This window comes from Myodes glareolus, chromosome 18 (genome assembly GCF_982192425.1).
Source record: "Myodes glareolus chromosome 18, mMyoGla1.1, whole genome shotgun sequence".
NCBI classification, from domain to species: Eukaryota; Metazoa; Chordata; class Mammalia; order Rodentia; family Cricetidae; genus Myodes; species Myodes glareolus.
Window position 1 is genome coordinate 20,047,698 of NC_142043.1, and position 22,260 is coordinate 20,069,957.

Sequence of the window (22,260 nt, forward strand, 5' to 3'; positions counted from 1 at the left end):
ACTGTTCTTAAAATGGACTGGTGATATGAGGAGAGGGAGATGCTCCTGTGAAGAATGGAGAGCTGGTGCAAACTCCCCCTTGACAACCATTTTTACTAGTAATGAAATGTGTAAATGTTAACAATGACTGAGTGTCTAGAAGAGACACACAAATGAATGAGAAGGCTTAGAACACAATGTATTTTCTGTAAATACTGACTGCATTCTGTTAGGACACTGATGAGCTGAGAGTAGAATTTCTTCAATGCAAGAGCCCCTGGCAACAATACAAACAAATCCCCTGATGTACAAAGTGAATACAGCTCATTATCATCCCCGTGTTCACGCCAGGAATCCCATGACATGATAGGTTGTGGTTTAACTTAAACTTATTTGAGCCATAAGAGATCGGAACTATTAACAGCAGAAAACAGCGGGCCCCCAGATTCCACCCACAAAACGAGACAAAGCAAATGACTACATAACAACCCATTAAAGACCAGGGTTAACAAACAGAAGCAGCAGAAATTTGTGCTTTAAATAAAGAAAAAGGGCAAATGATATTGCCAATTAGTTTTTAATATTATCATGAGAACGTTATTATTTTCTTTTTTAGTGTAAGACATTTACCACCTATTTAAACTGATCTTTTATATGTAAGAAGCTGCTCTGCCGGGTACAGTGGAACGGTGGGAGGTTGGCTCTTGGCTTCTCTGGGTACTCAAGCAACAGCAGGACCAGTTTCAGGATCATCATGAGGCTGAATAAACAGAAAAGGACAAGAGATGAAGATCACTTTGATGGACAGGAAGGTCATGACTATGTCCATGCTATGGCCTCTGAGGGCTTTATTTTCCATATGCAACTGAAAAACACTCCCTGAAGAGATAAGAGAAATCAAATCTGCTGATCTGAAAACATTGGCTGAGGGATTAAAGGAGAAAGGTCAGAAAAAAAATGTAAACTTCCAAAAGCTACTCAAGAAAAACAACTTAAAAAAAAAAAACCAAGATAATCAAAAGTGCTGGAGAGATGGTTCAGCAGTTAAGAGCATTTGCTCCTCTTCCAGAGACGAGAGTTTAGTCTGCATTCGTGGAAAGTGCTCATAAAAATGAATGATATGGAAGTCCAGCTCCAAGGGGTCTGATGACCTCTTCTGGCCTCTGTAGGCACCTGCACACTCATCTGCATGCTCTCGTGCGCGCGCGCGCGCGCACACACACACACACACACACACACACACACACACACACACCTTTTTACATAAGAATAAATGATCAAACAGTAATTCAGCGAGCAGTCTTTTTTAAAGTATCAGGGACATTCAATCATCCAGGGTCCTTTCTTCATCACTAACCCCAACCTTCGATTCTTCCCAGCATCAAACATCATCTTCATGTCAGGGACACTATTGGAAAGTTGTCTTTGGCACCCCTTCACACAAATAAAAAACACCACACTAGATGAATACAGAGTCACCATAGAAAATTCTACAGCAACCAAAGTCCAGCTAACTCTTCAGGAGGCCTTAATCCAGGACAAAATATACTACTGATACTATGAAGTACTTCCTTCTTGTCTTGGTTTTTGCCATAAACATCTTTAAACATTGGGTCAAATTGTATTTTGTGTGCTTTCTTCCTGTTTTTTATATTTTTAAATGATTTTATTAGTTTCTAATGATGCCAATTCATCTTTCAAGTATCATATGCAAATACCCATTTAATATTTGTTAAATGGTTAAAATAGTTTTATTTTCTGTTGAATTTTTGGGCAACTTTAATTTTCTGGCTTATCTACTTTCTACTTATCTACTGTATTAGAAATACAGTCACAGTAAACATTAGGCTTTATGTACTTCTTTGAAATAATATCTGAGAAATGAAAATTTGTACCCTAGAGAGGCAATATTTATGACTTTCAGCACACAAGGGCAGCATCCAGGAGGAATTAGATATATTTTTCTCTATATTTTACTTGATAATCTATTTAATTTTATGGACAGAACCACAGGATCAGGGCTGGGGATGTAACTCAGTGGCAGAGTGCTTGCCTAGCAAGTGGAAGTCTCTGGGTTCGGTCCTCAGCATTGAAAGCGCTGCAGTTCCTAACAACCAGCTGTGGAAGTCTTCCCCACAGGCGCGTGTAGAACACTTGGTCTCCAGCTGGTGGCACTGTTTGAAAGTGTATCACTGAGGTTTGGGCTTAATTACTTAAAAAGCCATCCAAAGGAAGAAAGATTTATTTTGGCTTGTTTTCAGAGATTTTAGCCCAAGAATGGTAGGTTTAAGATCTTTCAGTTGTGGGCTGTGCAACATGAAAAATTAAGTCCTGTTGGTTTATTTCTTTTCTTTTCTTTTTTTTTTAAATCTTCAAGAGAAATGAAAAAGGGCACAGCCACAATCTAGATGAGCAAAAATCAAACTCTCAACAGTGCACAAACAACATCAGGGAATCACTCATCCTCTGGGCTCCCTCAAGGGGCCTGGGTCACCTCTCTGGCCCTGCCCTTGGCGGCACATACAGCCCGTCTTCTGGCACCAGCAGGCTCCATTTCATCATGACTGTTGTTTCTGATGGCCTTTACTTGGCATCAGAATCCACAAAATTGCTGGGGTTCCTCTCCTGGGCTCTGTTTAGGGACTCCCGCCGTGCTGTACAGTGCCGCACCTCAGCTGCTGCCTATGACACCCCACTTAAAAAAGTAATTTTAACTGTGAACCAAAATGAGGAACAGAAAAAGACATATAGTACGTTTTACATGGGGAACAGCTTAAAGATCTACAATTTTGCCAACTCTGTCCCTTTTAGGTGATCTCTACAAATCTTAAGTGGGCCAATTGATATCTGCCTTTCAAAATATCATCATCTTGCTCAGAGAGACCTCTGGACACACCCTATGCGCAACCTTCTCACCCCCTCCCCCCCCAAATAAACTATGCAGCAATGTGACCATCTACTTTCAGAGTGCAGGTTGAGCCACCCACTTCATGTATGTGTCTCAGAGCAACCAGGAAGAAGCTGGCAATCACTGTCTTCCTTCCTCACTGGGCATCTGCTAAGTGTAAGTGGTTATTATTCCCTTAACCTCCAGAGGTAACTGGATGTCTGCCCACTCTGAAGTCCCTGTCCCATTTCAAAATTTTGCTTCTTGCTCTGATTGTGAAACAACACACAGGCTTCACCCTTAGTCTTGTTAATGTTATTCTGCAGTTTGGTTTGATCATTTAAAGGTTTATGTGTGTGTGTGTGTGTGTGTATGTGTGTGTGTGTGTGTGTGTGTGTGATATGCATGTGTGCATACCCACAGAAGCCAGAAGGGTGAGTGGTATCTCCTTGAGCTAGGTCTATAAATGGTTGTAAGCTGCCTTGTAGGTACTTGGAATTGAACCTATGTCCTCTGCTAAAACAACCAGCGCTCTTAGGTCTCTTCTGCCCGGCTCCTTCATTTCCAGTCTCTCTCTCTCTCTCTCTCTCTCTCTCTCTCTCTCTCTCTCCCCTCCCACTTTGTGTCTCCCCTATTTCAAACATGCTTTAATCTCAAAAATCACACAGAGTGAAAATCTTTCTGATATCTGCCAAATCTGTTAATAGATAAAAGGCAAAAGGAGCCAAAGTTTATTCTTTTACATGGGGAGCTAGGTTTAGCTTGATGCTGGTTTGTTTTGTGGTGGATTTGAGAACTTGAAAGACAGCACTCACAGTTTTCTATTATAGGTCCTTGTCACCAGCTTTTCACCCACCACACACCATAGGCAAAATTAAAGCAGTACACAAAAATTAATGAGAGTATTTAAGGAGCCCAAGGGTATCTTGAGAGGACCTCACATTTGGATTCCTTGTCCTTATAACAAACATTAGATTCCATTATTGTATAAATCAATTAGATATCCAGAAATAACATTTTAGGATGGATTCTTATTAACAGGCTGCTCAAAAGTCTTTACATGAGATTTTTCAGGACTGGGGAAAGAATAGAAAGTTTTTCATGGTTTGGGACAGCCAGTCCCTGCTCACAACAACTTCACCACACCTATCCTGATTTTTACAGCAATTCCTCAGTTTGTACAGTATATTCCTGTAAACAGGAGGGCATGAGGTGTAGAAAAAACCAAAACAAGATTTGGGAAAGTGAGAGTCAGAGAGACAACACACACACAAAGGCATGCTGAAGTAAAGAGAGGGAAGGGGCTTGGTCTGGAGGAGAGGAGGGCTTGGGAGAGATAAAATACAGATGGCATCTACAGCCCAACACCTCCGTGATGTTATCTTTATCATGCCCGGACAGATGTGTGAGGACTCACATCTACTCATTACCTCACATGGAAATGAAACAGGTTTCTGTCAGGCTCATCAGAAATCCTGACAGATCCTGAGAGAAAATATGTGCTATTCCTGAGATGAGATTTTTCAATAATGCAAGATTCATGTATGCTAGGTTTGGGAAAAGAAGAGGGCAGGGGTGCTTTCTTTTTGTTACGCCTGATCTCTGACATTATTCTCTCCAGTCTCACTGTAGATCACACTGCACCATGAGGAGCCCTGTCCCTGTGGCCTCGGCCTGGAGCTGGCTGGCAATCACCCACACACTCCATCCCATGCTAAGGGCTCGCTCCTCTGAACAGCCCTCCCTGCTCCAGCTCCCATCACTCAGGGATTGCTCATGGCTTCCATGCCTTCTCTTCTCCATTTTCCCCTACTCCAGCATCCCGTTCTTTCAAAGGTCTCTGAAATGTATGGTTTAAGGAAAGAGCATATTTGTCCGCAGTGAAGAAGGCTCAGGCAACCTGCAGTCCAGAGCAGGGAGTGGCAATATTTACCTCTGAACTATGGTAACACAGTGTGTAAGACCCCCAAAGCAAACAAACCCTTTCCCTGGGAAGGCAGCCGAGACCTGGAGCCTTGGGTAGGAAATCCCCTGTGAGAGGCCCTTCCTGATCCACACAGGAATGGTTCTTTTCATGTGCTCTGAGTCTCTTTCCTTACAGCCATGAATGTTCAGAGTGCATTCTCTTTCTTGGCCTTCTATACACAGTTTGCTTGCTGTAAAGATACTTTTAGGGGGAAACTCTTGTATTCATACACCTTTAACTCCACAACAGAGCAAACCCAGTGGTCTTGCTGTCTGCCATCATCAGAAGGCAAACTGAGCACACCCAAATGTTTCTGTCTGCTTGCTTGTCCTTGTCAGCATGTATTCCTTGAGTTTGAGAAAAGGACAACAAAATTGTGTCCTTCATATTTTCTTCTTGAGCTCTTACCCTAAACTGGGAATGCTCAGAAATGTGTTACTGTGTGTGCTAAAGAGCATGCCTATACTCAGGTGCTTTCCTACACGAATATCCAGAGACTCGACTGAACAAATTCTGCACAGTTCCTTTTTCTGCAGAAGACCTTACACTCCACTCCCCCGTAGTAGATAAGAAATCTTAGACATTTAATTATTTTTCTAATCTGCATTGTCTTAAATTTCCTGACTTGATTGTCTACACACAGACAAAGTTGGTCCATTATCTGTGCATTTCGGTACTATCTACACAGACAGTGTAGATACTCTGTACTGCCAACCTCTCCCTCCCCACACCGTTCCCAGGCTCTGGTAACTTCTTAGCTTCCATGTGTATGTGAGAACACACGGATTTGTCTTTCTGTGCTTAGAGCAGCTAATGTGTATTGGATGCTCAGTGTGTGTCAGAGACTATTCTGCAACTTTAATTCATTTTTGAAGTAGCCATGGGAGCTAGACGTTTCTAGTTTCCTCCTGTGAAAATGGAGAAAGGGGATTACAGAGCAATAGAAGATGCACTTGACTTTACACAGGGTGTAAGCCACGGGATCAGCTTGATGACTGGGTATGTGGTCCAGCATGGCTTATCCCTACATAGTGCTAGGAAGGACTCACTGTGCACTGTGCACAGGGCAGAAGAGTGTGAGTCACCAGGTGGATGATGCATTGTGCTCACAGGTGTGGGGCCATTCAGGATCAGAATCCACGATGGAGAACTCTGAAGTGCATCCTTTCCTTTGCCTGTTCACCTTGTTCTCATTCAACAACGAGACGTCCCTGGTTCTGAAATCTTGGCTCTGTGTGGTTTGGACTTTGCTTGCCTTCTCTGTGCCCGTTTCCTCACTTGGAAAAGACATGGTAACACTTCCCTCCCAAGTCCGCACAGTGATTGATTGGGATGGTGTGGAATCAAATGCTAGTCACTCAGAATTTTATTTCCCACCGCCCCTCTAACTGTTTCTTTTTAAGTTTTCTATTTGTTTATATTTAAATTTTTAATTAGTTATGTACTCCTTGCCCACACATAAGAGTTTATGCAGCACTGGATGGCCTAGAACTCATGGTGTAGTTCAGGCTGGCTTCAGACTCACATAGTTTCTGACTGGGATTTAAGGCATATGCCACTACACCCCTATACATTTCTTGTTCCCCCCCTCTTCTCTAGCTTTCTGGTGCATTTTGTTTGTTTATTTTTTTTAATGTTTTGGGGTATTTTGCCTGTATGCATGTCTGAACACCAAGAGATTTCCTTGCCCATGGAGACCAGAAGAGCGTTCCCTGTAACTAGGGTTACAGATAGGTATGAGCTGTCCTGTAGGTGCTGGGAATTGAACCCCAGCATTATGGAAGAGTAGGCTGTGCTCTTAATCACTGAGCTGTCTCCAGCCCCTGCTATTATTTCTTCATCTCTTTTTCAGGCATCAACTGTTTTTGAATTCAGATTCTTCCTACATGTTATGCACCTTGGTGCCTCTTCTTAGGCACAGATAACAGCTACTGGATTAGTTCTTCATGCCACTGTGAGAGTTTTTTCAATGTTGTCTCCCTCTTTTTCTCTCTCTATCTCATGCTCTCTTTCTCTGTGTTTCTCTCTCTCTCTGTCTCTCTCTCTCTCTCTCTCTCTCTCTCTCTCTCTCTCTCTCCCTCTCTCTCTGTGTTTGTTTTTGAGGCAAACTCTCATGCTGAAGCCTGACTGGACAGGAACTCACTGTGTAGTGAGTTTGGTCTTCAACTCCTGGAAATCCTCCTGCCTCAGCCTCCTAGATGCTGAGATTACAGGTGTGAGCTACCATATTTGGTTTATAGGACAATTCAAGTGACTCTGCGATGAGTTTAGCACCTATGCTGAGTAGAGATTACATGTGCCGCTGGGTCAGACCACTTGGCTGAGATGCCAGGAAGTAACCTAAGCAGACACAACACAATGGTGCAGTCTGTTTCCTCCAGGATTCCCAGAGCTCCACTGCTGACACCTACCACATAGCACTGCACTTGTCATGGCTGGCTTTCCATGGGAACAGCAGATGTTGAAGATTCCAGAGTGTGCTGTCATGTTCATCACTTCAGCCAAGCCTGAGACCCATTCTGTAGGAGTCATCCTGCCAATATCTTATAGCACAAAACTCAATCTGAAGGTCAAAAGCCTTCAGGGGCTCCTGCCTGTAATCTCAGCTCTCAAGAGACTGAGGCAAATGAATCACCGTGACTTTGAGGCCAACCTGGGTCACAGTGTTGGATAAATGTACATAGGTTTGGGAGAGAGAAGAAAAAGAGTATAGAGAGTCATAAAGTTAATGCTTTTAAGAAAGGTTAAAGTCTTTAAAGAGACAGAGTACAGATAGTCTTAGATGAAAAGAAGTAAAGAAAAATAAGCCACATAAAACGGAAAATTCACAGAGTATGGATTATGTGTATTACTGAGTTTTCTTTGAATTTTTGACTGTGAAGGAACTAAGTACAGAGAGACATTTCACTGTATGGGTTGCTAAGCTAAACCAGCATGTATATTATAAAAGTATCTTAACTTCAGAATTTGGGACTAAGGATATGGTGCTTTGGAAAAGAGGTTCTTCTTTTGTTTTCATAGAAGATGAGAACCTGTGGATTGCTTCTACACCAATATGGATTCAAGGACCAAGACCTCCTGAAATGTTACCATGAACACCCTCAAAAACTTACTTCACTCAACTGCTGACTGAGATGAACCTAGCACACAGGATACATCATGAAAGACCTGATTAATAGTGCCCCCATATAGCACGAAGCAGTTTGGAGAGAAAAAACTATGCCCATGTTCCCAAATGTTGTTTATAAATCTTCTTCTACATTTAAAGGAGGATATGATAAAGATATGAATACTTTACATTGGTATGTATCTTGATTTATTGATATAAATTTAAGGAAGGTCAATCTTGTTATATGTATATTTCTGCTTTTAATTGAGGTGTTGTGATTGTGTAGCTCATTAAAAATTAATGCATAATTAAGAAATATAGGTTAATAGATAATCCCCTATAATAGTCAAGTTTGTAGTTATGTTAGTTAGATTTTCTAGATGTACAGAGAAGTATTTCAGATGAATAGGGATTCTTCAAATCTTTCAGAGACCTTCAGAATATGGCATTTAAATGTTTTAAAAATTTAGGACTTTTCACGACAGTGAAGCATGTCTGTTCCTGGCAGCACTAGTTATTTCAAGAGGAAGATGGGCATCGAAGAGGCTCCTTAGCCATTTGGGCAAGAAACTGTTCTTGCCTGAATTGCTGAATTGGACATGCAGTACCCACAGAAAAATGACTGCTGAACTCGACTAAAGGTGAGATGATCTTTTGGGGTTCCTGCTTCATGAAAGAGTCTGTGAGACATTCTGCAGGAAACAGAATAAAGTGACTGAACTGTCTTTGAAATCTCCTACTTCGTGAAAAAGTCTGCTGGATACTATGGGCCTGTAGGCTGAAGATGGATGTCCCAATGGTACAGAAGAACTTTGAGTGACTGTCCAGGCAGCAAGATGTCTCTGTCAATTCTAGAGTTTTGAAAGTTGTTTATAATGTACTTCTAATTTACATAGGTAATATATCATTCTGAAGTCTTTGATGGAATTGAAGAATTTATACTTATAGTTTTCTCTAGTTATGATAAAATAAAGTAGATATAAATATTGTACCTGTAATTCTTGCTTGATAACTGTTTTGTTATATGTAATTTTACTATGTTAAAGTTAAAGCCTTCCTTTTTGTTTAAACAGAAAAGGGGGAATGGTATAGGAGTTCCTTCTGTTTGTGTGTTGCTTTCATTGGTTAATGAATAAAGAAACTGTCTTGGCCTAGTTGATAGGGCGGAACTTAGGTAGGCAAACAGAACTGAATGCTGGGAGGAAGAAGGGCAGAGTAAGAGAAGCCATGGATCTTCTTCTGAGATAGATACCTGTTAGAATCTCTGGTAAGCCACAGCCATGTGGTAATACACAGATTAATGAAGATGGGTTAAACTAATATGTAAGAGTTAGCCAATAATAAGTTAGAGCTAATGGCCAACCAATGCTTTAATTAATCAGTTTTTGTGTGATTATTTTGGATGTAAGCTAGCCGGGTGGCCAGGACAAACAAAGGACCTCCCACTCTTATTACAACATCTGCCCTCCGAGCTCTGAGAGTGCAGTCCAAGGCTTCCCATTGACACACAGTGTAGCAATCATCTAACCCAGGGTTCTCCACAGGCTGCACAGAACTCAGCTAGGGTTGCCCTTCTGGAGTGATCTCTGGGCACTTGGGATGGATGTCTAGTGGCAGTCTCCTCATTTGTCCCTTACTGTGATCACCAAACAGTTCAGTGGTATGATTCATGAAGTGGGAGGTGAGCCATGTGGTACCAGTTCCACCAGCAGAGGGGCAGGGGACTACATGCACCAGGGCAGGTGTGGTGAAGCCCCAGTGGAAACTCTGGATTCCAAAGGCTCAGAGGAGTTTCCCCATTGAAATGCTCCCGTTGTGCTGTGGAGTACTCATGGGACAAGAGTGGCACTGTCCTGACCACGGGGGTTTTTCTCTATTCCAGTTTGTACCTCTGTCCCGAATATCTGCTCCCATCCTTGCCACAGACATTGTTTCTTCCATTTTTTTTCCTTTCGTTTTTGAAGCAAACTTGGAGTTCATTAAGAAGCAGTGTCTGGATGGGCAGAGCTTGTTTGGTAATGTGCTTGCTGCACAAGCCTGAGGCTGGGTTCAATATCCAAAACTTGCATTAGAAAGATGTGCTTGTAATTCCAGTGAGGGGCGGAGTTAGAGGGTAGAGACAGGTTGTTGGATCCCAGGAACTTGCTGACCTGCTTTCTGAGCTGCAGCCCAGTAGAAGATGCTGCCTCAGAAACCTAGGTGGGTGGTGAAGCCCATCGTGGGTGGTGGTGTGTGCCTTTAATCCCAGCACTAGGAAGGCAGAGGAAGGCAGATCTCTGAGTTCCAGGCCAGCCTGGTCTACAGAGTGAGTTCCAGGATAGGCTCCAAAGCTACACAGAGAAACCCTGTCTCAAAAAGAAAGAAAGAAAGAAAGAAAGAAAGAAAGAAAGAAAGAAGGAAAGAAAGAAAGAAAGAAATTGAGATGGATATTTCCTGAAAAACAGTATTTGAAATTAAACTCTGACCTTAACAAGTGTGTGTGTGCAAACCTTCCCCCAACACACAGATGTGTATACAAAGAAAGTTTTAACACAAATTAAAACTCAGGCAAAGGGAAAGGATAGGAAGATAGAAGGAAAAGACTTACCCAAGTCATGGGTGCAGAATGCTCAACCCAGACCACTCCTAGGGTGAGGCACCTGAGTTGTGCACGGTGTAAGACTTAAGGGGTACCCACTTTCAGAAAAAATTCTGTACTTTCACTATCTCAACAGCAGCATTTATCTTCTGTGTCCTCAAGTTCGAGTTGCTTCAACCTGGTCCAGCCTCCATCCCCAGCCAGGTCAGGCTCCCTGCCCCTCCCTCCTGTCCCTGGTGACCCCTAGGCCTTCCACTACAGTCACATTTGTCTTCTCAAACAGACTCCATCCACATGAGTGTCCTCCAAGGCTTCCTGCAATGAGTAACTTCTCTGCCCTTCAGGCCTCCACATGATATTCCCCTGCTCAGAACAAGACTGCATCTTCATTCAACTTATAGCCCTGTGATGGCCCTGGTGGCCCAGCTTACACAGGACCGTTCAGAGAAGTCCTTCCTGGTGGGTCTCCTTCTTGTCCTGTTCTGTGCTGTCTGTTCTCTGTCATATAAAATTTAACAATGCCCTTGCCAATGACTTTGGTCTCAGAAAGACAAACCTCACATGTTTTTTCTTATTTGTGGCTCCTGGACCTTATTGATACATACGATCATAAGACACAATGTGGTACTAATGACATGAATGTCTGGGGCGACAGCGGACCAGTGGGAGGAAGGGGGGCTGGGTAAGAGGAAGGGGGTTGGGTAAGGGCAAAATATGATCACCATACATTATATGCATTCATGGCCACGCATGATGTTACGGACCTCTTTTCTCAACACTTTGTACATAGAGGCAGGCAGATGTCTGTTTGAGGCTAACCTGGTCTACACAGAAAGTTCCAGGCAGCCAGAACTACATAAAAAGACCTTGTCTCAGCAAGCTATATATTTGCATTTCAATAACCCTATATAACTCTGATAGAGTAGAGAACCCTCACCAGATGTAGACCCTCAGACTTGGACCCTCAAACAAACACAAGTGAAATAAACTTCCATTACTTCTACTTTACCCGGTCTGTGCTATTCTGTTACCCAGCAGGGCACAGACTCAGCTGGTCCCCGCATGCCAAGGATGTTGTGTGAGAGGAGGGCATGGAGTACATGGAAGAACTCTGTGATGAGAAAGCGATGCATAGGAAGGAAGTGAGAAGTTCTTGTCCTAAATCTTCCTGGAGGGAATCTTAGCCCTGAATGAAGACTGGAGACACAGTGGCTGCCTGGAACTCCATGGCTGAGGACCAGTCTCCTGAGCCCAGATGATCCGAGAACCAGACTGCCTGGCTTCCTAGAAGGATTAAATGATCTCCAAACAGGAAAAACTCCTGCCTAGAGCACACCCAGACCACAAAGACATCGCCCCTAATTGTGCTAAAAATAACACAACAGCGTTTTCTGGTAGCGATATGCTTTCTTTCATACCTGAGGGTGAAAGGTTTATTGGAACTTTATTAAACTATATGAGATAAATTAAAGAGCTGGTGTCTTCTGACAAATGGAGGAGCCACTACTTTCCCTGTGGATGTTTTGGTTTTGTATTAAGAAAGGTGTCACATATCATTTGGACCAGAGAATGTAGTTATAGACTACCAAACGTTGATTAATTAAGTTGATGTTGGATTAGTTCTGCCTGATAGTTTCATTAGGGAAAACGACTGAAAACGTAGAAAAAAGAAACAAGAGGAAAGTAGAGAGCATCACTGAAAAAGACTATTGAGGAGCAAGACCACACTGTCCTCAAAGCAGGAGTGTGTGCATTTGGGCATGCGGGCAATGGAAGGGTCCCTGACCATAAAGATCAGTGGTGATACTACAGTTTTATTTGTCAACTTGACAGGGTCTAGAATCACCTGGAAAGGACTCTCAGTGAGAGATTGTCTGGATTAGGTTACCCCGTGGGCAAGTCTTGGGGTAGGGGTGGGGTATCTTACTTGTGTTAATGTGGGAAGACCCACCGTCTGTGGGTGGCAACATTCCCTAGGCAAGGGATTTCTGAACTGCATGTGTGAAGAAGTAAGCTGGCCACAGCACACAAGCATCCATTGCTTTCTGTCCTGATGATAGATGTGATATAACTAATTCCTCCTAGCTCCTGCTGCTATGCCCGCCTTGCTGGGTTAAACTTGAACTTGAATCCTGCTAGAAAACAAATTCTTCTTCTCTGTATTAGTTATTTTTTTCTGTCGCTTTGATAGAATAGCATGATCAAAAGCAACTTACAAAAGAAGGCTTATATGCACTTATTGTTCCAGAGGAATGAGTTCATCATGCTAGGGGGAAACAGGAGCAAGCAACAGAAGCCAGAAGCTGAGAGCTCATATCCTCAGATGCGACCATGAACCAGAGATAGCACACTGAAGAGGGGCAAGACTGGAAAATGTAGTGCCATCCCCAGTAACACACTTCTGAAGGTTCCATAACCTCCCCAAACAGTGCCACCAACTGGGAACCAAATATGACAATTCTCAATTAAATCTTACGGTGTTGACAGAGGTTTCTGTCCCGCATCCATTTAGTCCCAAATAAACACACAGAGGCCTACATTAATTATAATCTGATTGGCCTATTAGCTCAGGCTTCTTATTAACTCTTATAGCTTATATTAACCCACATACGTGTCTTTGTTAGCCACGTGATTTGGTACCTTTTTCAGTGAGGCAGTCACATCTTGTTTGCTCTGTGTCTGGGTGATGACTACAGACTGACCTTTCCTTTTCCCAGCATTCTCTTGTTCTCCCTGCCCCGCCTATACTTCCTGCCTTGTTGACCTGCCTATACTTTCTACCTGGGGACATAATGAGGAAATAATGGACCAAAGCAAGACTGAAGCTCAGCAGGACAAAGCCCAGATCCTGCAGCTAGCTCTGTGTCTGCTCAGATGGCTTAGAAGTTTCTGCGCCTGTAGCTTTGTGGCCTGTGACCCTCCCCACAGTTGTATTTACCACATTTTATTCCTGAGACAGGAAACAAGACTGAGGCAGGGGAATGTGAATTTCAGCCCTGGTGCTGACCCATTTTCTGACACCATTGGCATGATTGGTTCTTCAAGTCAAACTTCCAAATCTTCACACAGTGCTCATGAGACTCTTCAGTCCCCCTGGGGTGACTGCTCACAGGAGTAACTAGGGGACAGCTGGAAAGGGTAAGATTAATAGAGAGACAGAAAAATCCTTCCCCCAACAACAAGAGTCAGCATTAGCAAACACTTCCACCCCAATGCCATTTGATTTTTGAATGTGCCTTTGGGCTGGGGTGATGGCTTAGGAAGTAACATGTGCTGTGGGAATATGAGGCCCAGAGTTCAAATTCCAGTATCGATGTAAATTCCCGGTAGCTGTACTACCCCACTTCCAATCTCTCTGTCAGATACCAAGACAGAGGATCCCTGGAGCAGGTTGGCTGCTAGACTAGCCAAATCCTTGAGCTCTGGGTTCTAGTGACTGACCTTGCCTCAGTATGGAAGGTGGAAAGCAATTGTGGAAGACATTCAGCATCAAGCTCTGGCCTCCAAATGCACACACATGTACATGCACTCCCAGACGTGTGCACACACATATGCATAACACATATGAACATACCAAAAGAAATTGCGATTTGCTACGCTCTAGCTTAATATTAAAAGGTTTGATAATTTGTAGGAACTTTTATGGATGCCTGCCATTTTTTATCCTTATTGCACATTCGAACATTAAACTTTAAGTGTTTAGGTTCAGCCCTGAGCTGGTCAACTAATTCATAAGAGGATAAAATACATGGTTCTTTCTCTTCAAAAGGCTAAAGTTAGCACAGCAAGCTGCATTCTTGTGCTGTGTCTCACTATCCCAATCTGAACATATAAGGTGTCCTGGAATCACAGTGATTTTTTCTTCAATTCCTTTAGTATTTTGTATTCTTTCCACACTGCCTTACTTCTCCCAATTCTGTTTCCAGTGTGTGGAATCTTTCTCTCCAAACTTCACCAACTAATCCCGATGTCACTTGGATAGCTCCCACTCACACATTTGTTGTAGAATATCACCTTCTGAAGTCACTACCATGTTCACCAGAGCAGCTGTGACCACCCACAAGCGACTCTTCGTGCCACGCCTATTGACAGGTCCTCATAGAAGGCGTTTACGAGGTGGGTCGTTGAATCCTCACTTTTGATTCCAGCTTTCCTCTCTAGTACCTGGCAGCCAGTGGCATCTAATGCTGAGAACAGGAGAGTCTGACAAAAGCACCATTCTCTGCATGTGCCAAATGGCACTCCAAAACCTCATGGATTAACTGTGAGGGTCTGAACCTCCATCAACTAGAGGCATCTGCTCTATACCTTATGTGGTGACCTCCACATGTCCCAGACTCAGCGCTAGGTACAGATCAGGCAGATGGCATGAGAGAGTCTCCTGTCACCTTCGAAGTCAAGGAGAGTGAAGATGTAAGGAAAAGGGACGCCAGACCCGAGGTCATGAGCCGTGACCAGGTGGAGGGGACTTTGCATCCTTGCAGGGCTTTGCTAATGTCTTCTGAGTGAGTGAGTGAGTGAGTGAGTGAGGGAGTGAGGGAGTGAGTGAGTGATGGGTGTACCAGTGAAGACAGAATGTTCACCTGAATGCTTCCCAGGACCCAAGAACACTGGGATGACAGGAGTCTTATGTCACTGTCACTATTTGGAGCAATGGAAGCTCTCCCGTTCTCACTGGGAACAGAGAAATCACTAACCACGGATAAGACACTAACTGGTGATTCTGCGCCCTCCCTATAAGCCAGGCCCCTGTCTGAGCTCTTGGTCATCCTACACCTGTGATCCTCACGATGCCTTTAGATCCTCATGTCCATCAGCTACACTGCAGACTCAGAACCCGAGTGGAGAGACGGCCTGCAAGGGGGAAGGCTGGGATTCGAACCCACACAGTCCAGCTCCAGAGCCAAGCTCATCAGGGTGCATAGTATAGTGGGTTTTAAAATCATAATTTGCTCATTCTCTGTGTTGTGTTTCTGGAGATTCTGAGAGAAGCATATTCAATTTACAACCGGCATGATCTGGAAACAGTGGATACTCCCCAGCCCAGGGAATGGAGGCACAATGATATTCCCCAGCACAGAGGATGGGGGACGCTGATTAACTCTCCAGCCTGGGGGATAGGGGGACACTGCACCTTCCCAGGCTGTGGTCTGGGGAGGGGACGCTGATAACCTGGTGACAGAAACAGTCATGAAAGCTTTACCTCCCTCTAGTCTTCACTTTTGGTGTCAGGATGGCGCCCTCCATGTTGATGGTGATCTGACTCTCCGGGCAGAGAACTACCAGGTCTGATCACCACCAAAGCCTGCCAGAGTCACTGCCAAGGGAGCTGAGGAGCAGAGGGAGAGCCTGTCCTTCCTCCTGCATTGGGCGTCCAGAGCAGATGTGTTGCTCCTGACCCCAGAACAGCCCCAGATGGATAGACTTTTTGGGCTGAGTGCAGAAATGCTCAGAGCCTTAAACCAATCCCCACCTACCTTCACAGGCTTCTGTCTCCAGCTCAAGCTCCCAGCAGGGGAATCAAGCAGACAGGGTTCTCCTGGCCTCAGGCTGGGGAGGACTAATGGGTCTCTGCCAAGTCAATATAGAAGTCTTCTACCAAGGCTGGGCAGACTAAGCAGACTCTAAACCTCTCTCTCTTCCCATTTTCTAATCCCTCTAGTGCTGGGATTAGAGATATGGCTCCCTAGTCCTGGGATTAAAGGTGTAGGTCACCACCACCTGGTTTGTTTCCACATTGATCTTGTGTACTCCAGAGTAGCCTTGAATTTACAGAGATCCATCTGCCTCTGTCTCCCAAATTTTGGGATCAAAGGTGTGTCATCTTACCTGACCTCTAGTGGCTTTAACTTTGCCTCTGGTCTTCAGGAAAGATTTATTTATCAAAATACAAATAATATACCACTCAGCGCTGTGTTAAAGGGAAGTCTGGGGATTGTGTTACCTTTTATTAATATCAAAATTCATGCATAATGATTACAAGATAAAATGAAAATTCTGGGCCATGTCACCAGCTGCTCTGCAATCTCGTTTCCAAAAGGTGATGGCTAAGCTCCAAGCCATGGGTAGCTGCCAGCTCAACCACCTTCCAAGAAAGCCTGACCCCTTGCTTCCAGTTCTTAGAGACGACCATGCCCATTGGACCAAGCTGCCACAATATAATTGGCTATGGAACCAAATTCCCACAACACTGTCTCACAGTTCTGGTAACAACCACAATGTCCAGTAGCACTGGAGTTGCCTTTGCCATTCCTTTCTGGTAGCAGAGGACCCAATGCACCAGGAAGGACACAGTGTTGTAGTCTGCAGGGTTTGAAGGAAGCTAGGGAAGCTCATTTTGGGAATGAGGTTGCAGAACAGCAGTGGAGAACTGGGTGTCTGGGTTTTGTTTTCCCCTGTAGGGTGGCCATTCTCTCACTCATGGAGGAGCCTCTGGTTCCCCTCCCACAGTGTTCCCAAGGATCTTAGAGCTGTCTCTCTGCCACTGATCACCCCAGTAGGGTATGGGACGTGGTTCCTGGAAGACCAGGTGGGCAAGTATTCGGTGGTGACAAACAGCAACAAACACAGAGGCAGTTTGAATCTGAGTGTATTTTGCAGCTCACAAGCAGGGCTTTTATACAAGAAAAACATGTATTACAATTCTAAAAGATGTGTCCAGAAAGTAGTCACAAAGAATAATCATCATAATCATCTAGCACAAGAAAACACAAAATCAATCAGGCATTACATTTCATAACTGTGAGTTAAAAAATCAATTATGAATGGAACAGATAACATCATAATCACTAAACAAAACAAAATACAAAAAATCACTTGTAGTTAATGGAAAACTTTTAGAAGTGAGTTTAAAAAGTCTTTAAGGGCACTTGATTATAACCCCTAGGTCCTGATCAAGTTAATAAATTTTCATGAGTACTCCTTATCTAACATCTAGCTTCTGTCTTATAAAAATCCTCAATGTTCAATTTAAAACTATACTTAAACAATTCTTTCTATACCACAATATCAGGGCCAAACTCATCTACACAGCCATACAAATTCATATATTATTGGAGGATATTCTACCAAAGTATTATTTTGTAATGATGTAAATGATTATGAAGCAAAGCATTGAATCTCTCAGAGAAGAGGTCATGGCCAGTGACCCCTTTTCAAAGGGTTTCTTCTTATCCAATTTTTCCACTTAAAATCTTGACCCAGGCTATCAGGAACATCTCATAAATATAGAAAAGGAATAGAAGATAAAGCAGACAAATGCCATGAAAACTACGGCTCAATATTTTTCTCCAGCTAGAGGGTTCCACAACAAATTCCAGGAGACCTGCTCCTTTGGAGTCTAAAGGCTCAGTCTGAGGAACGTGTCACACACTCTCTCCTGGGGTTGCTGTGGCATCCCTCCATACCACACAGGCCTCTGTTCTGCTCCCCCTAGAGCTTGTTCTGGGTGCTCACCTGAAGGTGTTGCCCCCTCCAGTCACTGCGGTGTGTATTCTCTGTGCTGTAGATCTAGCTACAGGGACAGGAGACTAGTATCGGTGTGCTGGGTGAATTCTCTACTTTGCCCTGCTCTCACATCCCACAGCGGTCCCCATTCTTGTGCTCCACACACAGAGACAGTATCTCTAAATTTTTATAAGGCTTTTGGGACTCTATTCCTCCTATTGGGTTCCCTTGTCCACTCTTGATATGGGGGCTTTTGCCTTGGTTATTGTTTCTAATTTTGTCCTGTTTGGCTGTCATCTCTTAGAGGCCTGCTCTTTTCTGAAGAAGCAGAGGGAGAGTGGACCTGGGTGAGAAGGGGGGATCTGTGGGGGAGCAAGGAGGAGTGGAGGGAGGGAAAACTGTGGGTGGGATGGATTGTATGAGAGAAGAATCTATTTTCAGTTAAGAGAGAGAGAGAGAGGTGGATTGTTGAAATAGAACTTCTTGCTTGCTTGCACACCTCTACTAATCAGACACACACACACACACACACACATACATACACACACTGCATGCTGTAGCACTTTGTTCTACAGAAACACCTAAAAGTTGAAACCATTGACCTCTCAGAGAGGCTCCCTGCTAGCATGCTTTCTTCAAAGTAATGTTGAAAACTAGTTCGGAGCTAAAGAGGGACCGTGATGCTAGGAGAGATCATCTAGGGACAAGGACTCTAGCAATGATGGTCAAGCAGTGGGCGCAATTTCATTCTTCTCAGACAAAGCATGTCTCCATGGAATTCCTGGTTTCTGAGGGAAAGAGAGGTCCTATACCAACAGGAGGCAGTTTTATTTAGTATGATACCTGTGCTACAACTTAGAGGGCAAAACCTGGATTTCAGGCTACTTGAGGGGGTCATTCTTTATTTGTTGAAACACGATGGAATAGACTGTGACAGCAGTGAGTCTGCATTGGCTTTGGCCAACATGGGCATGGAGAGGATGGGGAGCAACCAGCTCTGCTAAGGTTATGTTTATTGACTACCATTCTGTTGTGATATAAACATGACATCTTAAGAAAGAGTGGGCATATCCGTCTGTTTTAGTTTGGAGGGATTATCCTCCATGGGGTTGGGTCAGGGGTAAGGAAGCTAGCTAGAATTCTGAAGGCAAATGCAAAAGATTGAGATGTCACAAACTCAAACTCAAGCAGGAAGGAGGAGAAGACATGAAGACTAGAATCTAGGTAATTCTAACTCAGGCAACACAGCGAGAACTAACTCTCATGGGTCTCAAGCAGAGGACATGTAGAGCCAGGTCTACAGGTCATGCCTGTGATCCTTGTCCATTGGGGCTGTGGAGGATTGCTGCAACCCTGAGGGCTACACAGTGAACTTGAGGGTAACTGAACTACAGAGTAAGACTCTGTCAAGGACAAGAGGGGAGGAGAAGAATTTAAAGAAAGTGGAGGGAGAGGAGAAGTTAGAGAGGGAGAGGAAGCAAAAGAGAAAGACACTACAGGTATGAAAGAGAATCCGCAAAGTGAACAGAAGCAAACACTAAATGCATTGGTCCATAAATGGGTGAGGTAATTGAAGCTGCTGGGCTAAACACTGGGTCTGGCTCCTGGAATCCAGATTAATATGGGGAAGACTGATTACATGAGCAAAATCGTCAAGATCACTATGGGGAAACCCACAGAGACAGCTGACCTGAGCTAGTGGGAACTCTTTGATACTGGACTGACAGATGGGAAAACTGCATAGGACCACACTAGGCCCTCTGAAAATGGGTGACAGTTCTGTGACTTGAGCACAGTGGGACCAGGATTTATCCCCATTGCATGAACTTGCTTTTTAGAGCCCATTTCTTATAGAGGAAACCTTTCCCAGTCTCAATACAGGGGAGGCTTTGTCCTGCCCCAACTTGATATGCCAGGCTTTGTTCACTCCCCATGGCAGGCCTGACCATTTTGAGGAGTGGATGGGGGGCTGAATGAAGAAATGGTGGCGGGGGGGCAGGAGGAACTGTGGTTGTTATGTAAAATGGAAAAACCTTTTGACATAAAAAATTGTATTTAAATGAAATTGAGAGAGAACACAACCACAAAACACCGTGGTTTTGTCCAGCCGTGATTGGCCCAGGGAAAGTGACATCACAGGGAGTCATTGTGAGGTCAGTTAGAGACCAGTCATGTAAGGCACTACATGGCGCTGGGTTTTGTCCTTGTAACTCAGAGGAGGAGCTGGTTGCTGGATGAAGGTTTGGACTCAGTTATTTCTCATAGACTTGGACATTCCAAAGTGGGTGGATCCTGAACAAGGGAGTTTCCCTTGTTCTCTGTTTGCCTTTCAATGTTTGACACTTATTTATTAATTCTGTTTGATAAAATTCTATTTTGTTTTAAAATGTGGCTATTATTTCTATTCTTTCAATGACTGAGATTTTCCTTTTTTTTATCCAATATTATTTGTCATTCTAAGATGTGCTCTGTTTTTTTTTCTGTTTTTTAAAAAAAGAAATCTGTGCCTGTTTGTAGGCACACAGTGAGGAATTTACTGAACTGTGCTATAAGATTCTCCAGCCATGAGTCACCTCCCTGCCCATGCCATGTGACCTGTGTTTGTATTAACAAGAAAGAGTGAGCACATTTGTCTCCCTTAGTTTTGGAGGGATAAGAGCCTTTTGGCGTAGGTCAGAGTCATGGAATCTAGCTGGATTCCTGAAAGCAAATGCAGGAGATTGAGATATGACCAACTGAAACTCAAGCAAGAAGCAGGAGAGGACATAAAGTCTGTCCTGAGTCATCAAAGGATAGTCCCACTATGGAGTTTTGTCACTAAGGATCCAGCATATAAAAGTTCCAAACTGGACCATCAACTGAGTTGTGTGTCCATGTGTTCAACTGCTGCATTTGTATGAGACATTTCTAATTCAAATGACCACAGTGAGATTGTAAAATGTATGTTAGACGTGCTGAGAACTTGGGTTCTAGTTTGGGAATCTGTGGAACACATAGATGTCTGGAGCTGGAGGAACTGTGGACTTTGGTATAGACATCTTCTATTGAGTGTCAGCAGCCACCTAGTACCAGCTCTATTGGAAAAAAGATGCTCCCCAACCATCGTTCAGCGTATCTTGAAAGCACAAACACAGGCACACACACACACACACACACACACACACACACACACACACACACACGCAAACCCTTCCTATCTGGAGTTGATTTGGGGCCAGGCATTAGAAAAATACTCAGGGCACTGGTTGTGGTACAGAACCTGGTCTAACCACTGTCCGTAATGATAAGCCATGATTGGGCGAGTCCTTGGGGTGACATCACAAGAAGGCATTATGAAGTGTGCTAACAACTACTCTGTTTCAGGTACTGCCTGCATTAGGCTCCTGTCCTTGTATCTCAGAGTGGCTGTCAGTAGTCTACAGAACAGTGTAATCAATATTGGCTGTGACAGACTGTGAATCTCTGATCTACTGGACTCTGTTACAGTGAGTTCCTTTCCAGTTCATTGGCTTTAGTTCAAGGGTTCAGTTTTGTCTTTCATGTTTATATTTATGCTATTAGTTTACATCCTAGGTTTGATTTGTGAATGGCTTATCTATTTCTTCAATATTACCTAACTTCCTATTTGAAAAATTCATTTAGCCTTCATTCATCTACTATGGTTTCAATTTTTTTCAGGTAGAACATGTGTTGCTGTATACTACCCATAGCAACTTCATTATAACATTCTATCCATGCTTAGCCAGCATTTTGGTCAAACTCTCCTACTTCATCACTTGCTCCACTCCATCTCTGTGACTAATGCTCTTCCTTTGTTAAAGGCTCAGCCCTCTTCTTCCTCAAATCTTCAGCAGAAGAAAAGATCATATTTCTTTTGTAGAATTTGTTTCTCTTAGATGAGAGTTTCTCTATTTGCAGCTACTTCCACAGAGCAGAACAGTTTAGTGGCCATTGTGTCTGAGTATGGGCTCCTCCTGTGAATTTCAAGAGATGCTTTTACACTCTTGTTCAGTGTCTTTATGTAAATTATCTTCTGAGTGATTCATGTATTTCTTGGCCTTTAAAGGCATCCTTAGGTTGTTTGGGATATCTCAGAAATTGAGACAGACAATTCATACCTAAAAATTTCCATCCTAAAACTATATCGTTTTTTTTCGCCCTAGCTTCGTGTGTCTCTAAATTTCCAAGGAAATACAGAGAATGTAAGGTGAACATCATGGCCAGTCACTGGGAAGAGGACATCCTCGAGAAGGATTTTAAAATCCTAACATCTGTAGGTTGTGGTTCATTTTGGG